General features: G+C 36.2%; 1 protein-coding gene and 1 long non-coding RNA gene across 4 annotated transcripts in view; both read left to right on the top strand.

Annotated features, from left to right (window-relative positions):
* The window catches only part of LOC102026463 (receptor-type tyrosine-protein phosphatase gamma-like), a 62,979-nt gene that overhangs the window by 3,367 nt on the left and 53,434 nt on the right, over positions 1 to 6,178 (top strand). The gene's annotated exons all lie outside the window — the stretch shown is intronic.
* LOC102026250 lies at positions 463 to 4,570 on the top strand. The gene is made up of 3 exons (XR_264556.2): positions 463 to 860; positions 3,041 to 3,130; positions 4,442 to 4,570. It is a non-coding gene; the product is annotated as an uncharacterized LOC102026250 (long non-coding RNA).

Raw genomic sequence — 6,178 nt, 5'->3', positions numbered from 1 at the left:
GGGATTTAGCTCAGCGGCAAAAGCGCCTGCCTGGCAAGCACAAGGTCGTGAGTTCGGTTCCCGGTACCAGAGAAAAACCAAAAAAAAAAAAAAAGAATGCAAAGGGTGAAATCACAACAGATCCTGCAGAAAACCATGAGATCATTAATATGTACTTCCAGGACCTGTATTCTAATAAGATAGAAGAGATGGACAGATTCCTAGATATATAGGAATTACCAAAGATGAATCAAGAAAATAAAAAAAATTCTAAGTAACTCAATATCAGTCAAGGCAATTAAAGATGTAATTAAAAACTTACCAATAAAGAAAAGCCCAGGCCTTAACAGATTCAATGCTGAATTCTACAAGACATTTAGAGAAGACCTAATGCCACTATTTGTCAAACTCTTTAATGAAACTGAAAGAGAAGCAATAGTCCCAAATTCATTCCTGGAAGCAAGTATTACCCTGATACCAAAATCAGAGAAAGACCAGCCAAAAAAGAGAACTACAGGCCAATCTCCCTAGCACAGTGTGGAATACAGAGGAAACTTAACATAGTCACTACCCTAAAAAAAATTAAGATGGATAGGCAAGTGAGTATTGAGGCAAACCTCCTAGTTGCTAACGCTTGTAGGAATTCACTGGGAGGTCGCAGTTGGTAGACCTCGTGGACTGTGGGTTACCCCTTAAGAGCGTTCCTTATGACTCCCATTTATTGCACCTCCTAGGAGCAGTATATTTTCATCCATGATGCCCTGCTGGAGGCCATTCTTGGGAATGAAACTGAAGTATCTTCAAATCAGCTGCATAGCTATGTTAACAGCATCCTTATACCCGGAGGAGGAGCAAAGACACAACTGGAGAAATAATTCAAGGTAGTGTTTTGACTAACTGCTTTAGTATAAAGCAAAATAGCAGAGAAATGCCCTGGAGTTTGGGGTCTTAATAGCACTAATGTCAGCTTGATATGAACCTCTCCTCATTTTCCTTCTCATTACATTTAAGGAGTACAAAACCACCCCCACCAGTATTATTAACATTCAAGTAGAGAGTACCATGCTATTTCTCCTCCTGAGCAGTTTATTGTTTAACCCAAACATTAACATCCTCTAGCCACAGTGACATAAGACTTGGAGTCAGTGGTAGTCAAAAAAAATTGTCTTTTTTCTAGACTATTGGATGATACCTTTGTCAAGAAGGGTTATTTGTAGACAGGTTGTCCTCAGAATACACCTGTTTCAAAAACTATTGTAGAAAATAATTTAAAATGCCTTTTAAATGCTACTAAATCCAACAGTACTCTAGGAGAGTTAACTTTTCCTGAAATAGTTATTCTTTTTCTTTGATAGGGGCATGAAGAAGTTCAGAGGTAGTTAAGGTCCATATGGATTAACTGACATGAAGTTGACAGAGTATAAGGACTATTAAAGCAATTAAGACTGGAAAAGCTTGAAGAATTGTAACTTTCAAAAGCTGTCTTTCCAGTAACAGTGCTTTCATATTTATTAGTTTTTCATTATCTTTTCAATTAAATTTTTTTGGATATGATTGTATATGTCGGTAATTTCCCATTTTGTGTCAAGATTAGATGGATGAGAAAAATGAATGCTAGTTTACTTTTCGTGGTAAAATTTCCCATAAATTCTTCATTTAAAGTTCTACTAAAGAAACGTGACTGCCAAAAAAACTTCACCAAGAGATAGAAAATGAAAAACACATTAATTTCACTGAGTTTAGTCCTAACAATAATTTTAAATGTCTTGTTCTCCTGTTAACATCCTAGCTACTCTAAAACCTTTGAAGATAACAATGGCAATACACACTGCTCATTTTAAATGTTTTAAAATGAGTTCGACATTTCTTAATTCTGCCCTTTTTTCCATTTCTGCAGCACAGATTCAACCAAAACTTTTGGATTCTATGGGAAATTTCACCATGAAAATTTAAACGGCACAGATTCACCTCATTTGAAAAATTACTTGCATATAAAATAATGTGCAAAGAATTCAAAAGACTTATTAAAAGTATTCCTAATTAAAAAGGCTATAATCCAAATGCTCCAAAATCCAAAACTCTGAGTATGAATATCATGCCACAGAATGTTCCATACCATGAGATTTTATTTTATGCACACAATTATTAAAAATAAGTATAAGATTATCTTCAGGCTATTTATATGTGAAACATAAATCTGATGTCTAGACTTGATTTCCATCCCCCAGATAGCACATACTATATATGCAAATATTCTACTTTCCCAAAGAATCTGACACTGCTGGTGCCAGACATTTGAGATAAGGGATACTCAGCTTCTTTGTTTTTGTTTACACATATTTTGATAAATCATTGAATAAATCAGTCTATTCAGTCGGTAGCCAGGCATCTGAGTCTTTTACAAGCATTAAACACCTCACAATTCAAATGGAAGAAAAAACAATTAGAAACTCCAAAAATGAAAATTACCTCTAGGACCATGACAATATCTTATTGCTCACTATCCCCATATATATTAATATATACCACCCATATGCATCAACATAAAATAGTATATTGACAAAATGGTTCAACCATGCTACATATATATAAGAAAAATAACATCACTATTGGGCCTGACCATTCATAATGGCTTTAGAACAATCTCGGTTAAGTGGAACAGTACTAAGGACCTATTTCATTATTTTTTTATCTTCTAAGAACATCATTAACTCCTAATAGCATTAAACAGTCTTTTCTAGTGTAGGCACTCTAGCATCTTCTTATAGTCAAAAATCGCAACAGCAGTAATAACCTGCAACAGAGAAATCCACATAATTCAATGCATATGGTACACTGGGTACCTGTATTCTAGGAGCTTAGCGCCTGACAGAAGTTACACAAAGACACAATGAAGATCACTAACAGAAGTACCTGTAGTGAGGCATAAGAGCATACTTTGGCATCCCCAAAAATGTCTTTGTTTGGTAGTAAGCTGATTATTGGTATTTGTTCCAAATTGTGAAGCAAGTCCTATCTATTATGACCTTAAATGCAGACTCAAATGTCACTTTTCTTTTAGCTCATCACACTAATGCAACCTATATGGAATGTGTCAGTGCTCAGAAGGAGTGTAACAAAGAAAAGAACAGAAACTCTTCAGTTGTACCATGTAAGATCTTAAAGTCAGTTTGACTAGGTTCAGTGTGTTAATATGTTGTAAATAGGCTTCTATGTATTATATAAAGAAGCTGCTAGTAGCAAAGGAAAATGTTATGTTTAATGCAACTAAGGGAATTTGAATATAATGTGAAATCTAGCTTCAGTTCACCTCAACATGCAAGGATGTGCTTCTTTCTACCATATTTCAATTTACAAATATTACTAAATTTGTCAGCACTGTGGCATTAACACTTCTGGATTAATCTGTATAACTGGTATCAGTGAATTATTGTGGCTGTGAAATCCATGATTGGTAGTGACCCTTATGAGGACTAAACAGAGGACATTGTGTATGCACTGCAGACACAGACATGGGTGAGCACTGGAGAGATATATCACTACTGAGAAGGCCACTGTTTTCTAAGACCTTCATGGGAAAGATAGGGATAATGGCTTGAAAAAAAGAGCAAAGTACAACACATTGGTGTTAAGTATATATCAAATTGAAGTCAGAAGTTATCTGAAACCCAACATGTCTGTAGAGAGTATATGCTCAATGATTTGCTATGAAAACCTCTGCCACAGTAACATTTCATTTTTATACTGCCTGTGGCCTGGATATGTCCAGCACAATTTCATATTACACTCTGCCTTAGCTGATAGCACTTTAGCTTGCTTAGACATATTGTATAGGTAAGTCTTAGGAGACAGTGCCAGGGATATATGTTATTCATTAAGTAAATTCTTGGAGAGGGCTGTTGGTTTCTTTGTATACTAGGTGAATGTACTGGGTGAGTGAGTTTTGCACCTTTGCCTAAATAAAAGGAACAGATTACATTAATGCTTCTTACATCATGGTGAGAGTCAACCATTAATCATAAATAAGCCCAACTAAACTGAAAGGTATTAAAGAATAGATACCATCTGTGTGACTGATTTCATTCTGAAATAATTTCTTAATGGGTCATATTGAAAGTATAGAGATTTCTTATTTTGAAACTTTTAATGAAAGATTCCCAAAGAGTAGGAGTATAAAAATACCTAAATGAAGCAAAATGCCTAAGGAATTTATTGTTAATTCCTTTGATAAATGTTGAAATTACTGTTAAGTAAAAATAGCGACAGTGACTTGAAGTAAGTTGCATGTGAAGAGAAAACTGTTTGCACAGTGTTAGCAGAAGTACATCTGAAAATTACTGAATGCCTTTCTCAAGTACTTTAGTGTGGTCAAAACAATGCTGTTTTGTTTCATAAATTTATTTTACTACCACAAACTTAGAATAAATACATAATCACTGATTTTTCCTATTCCCAACTGAAGGGATATTACAGGAGCAATGAATTTATTACAACCCAGCATCCTCTGCCACATACTATGAAAGATTTCTGGCGAATGATTTGGGATCATAATGCACAGATCATTGTCATGCTGCCAGACAACCAGAGCTTGGTAAGTACGGCACATCTACTGTATATTAATGAGCCCTTGAGGCTAGGAACGTTTAGTGCTGCAGGTACCTTGCCACAGGGCTAAGTGTCTGTATAGCTTGGGAGGGAATGTAGATTTGAAGATTGAAGATTATACAGAGTCACTTCACAGAATTACAATACCATCTCTGTTAGTTCCCTTACCTGAATATCTGGTGTGTTCATATGACCTTTACTTTATTTTGGCATGTGGTAGAAGGTTTTGAGATAGTTCTTTTTTATTAATATGACTTTAGACTGACTTCCTATCTGCTATATGTTATTTTGGACAAACATGGTTAACTGTTTGTACCTCACAGGTACTATTACTGCTTCCTTTAATAGCTGAGAAAACTGAGGGAACTAACTTGCCTGAGAGCATGCAGAAACTACTGCAGCAACTCAGCAAATCTTAAGGAAAAAAAAAGCATTGTTTCTCTGGTGTGAGAAACCAAATGTGTAAGTAAGGACCAAAATGTCTATTAGGTATTGTGAAATAGGAATGAACTGTTCAAATGGGGAGGGAAACAAAAGGGGGAAGGAAAGAAGGGAAAAGAAAAATAAGTGAAAAAAGGAAAAAAATAGAAACAACACTTTTGTATATGGGGAGGGAAGGAAGGGCTGACGGGGGTGTAGGAGAATGGGAAAAAAATCAAGTTATATCATGTGCCAGTACAAATTCTCTATGATGAATGTGACTATTATGTATATCTAAAATGTACCAATAAAATCTGATTAAATAAGAAACACTGGAGCCAGGATGTGACCACAGTCATCTGTGTCCAGAGTCCATGCTTTTAATCACTTTACTATAAATGTTCCACTCCACAACACGTGAATGTTTTTTAGAAAAAGTATTTTATCAGAAGTACTGATAATGTTTCATTGTTTTTTTATTTTTATCCCATAGTCAAGTCAGACACGCTGCAGGCAAGTGATAGGAAAGGCTGTTCGGGTATAACCTATACAACTCTTTAAGACTTCGACGAAACAACTGTGTCTGTCCCCTGCCTTAGTCCTTCTCTGTTGAAGTCTTTGAACTATGTAGGAATCTGTGGGCAAATTTATGAAATAAGCTTGAATGAACTGCATGCATCCTTAAATTTCAGAACTAGCTGGGTCTTGAAACGGTACTGTGTGAACACGTGAGCCCATAAAATAAAGGTGAAAACAAAAACAATGAGACTCTGCCTTCATGAGTGTCAGAACGATAAGTATTTTAGTGGGGAAGGAACAGCATGTGATTGAACCCCTAGTCTGGATGACATGCATTTGACTGTGTGCCCAGTCAGTAGGAACTTCTTCACTCTGTCGCATTCTGCTCCAGCTTCAGATACCAAGGCTGCTTCTGTATGATGGAATGGCAACCAAGTGCAGACTCGCAAGCTAAACGCTGGAGTGAAAATTTTCAAATTAGCTGGCAACAAGGGCCTGTTCTCTTTGGCATGAGGAAACTGGAGGCATTCAGGGTTGTCAAAAATGTTCATTTGTTGAATGAGTCAGTATTTTGTTACTGTTACCTAACCCCAGAGGATAGCCACCATAAAGCCTCCACAAAGGCGCTCATGTCTGTGGAAAAGGCTGGAGGGAG

Source organism: Chinchilla lanigera, unplaced genomic scaffold (assembly GCF_000276665.1).
Source record: "Chinchilla lanigera isolate Chin_1 unplaced genomic scaffold, ChiLan1.0 scaffold00116, whole genome shotgun sequence".
Lineage (NCBI taxonomy): Eukaryota > Metazoa > Chordata > Mammalia > Rodentia > Chinchillidae > Chinchilla > Chinchilla lanigera.
The sequence above is the reverse complement of the archived record's forward strand: the minus strand, read 5'-3'. Positions and strand labels throughout refer to the sequence as shown.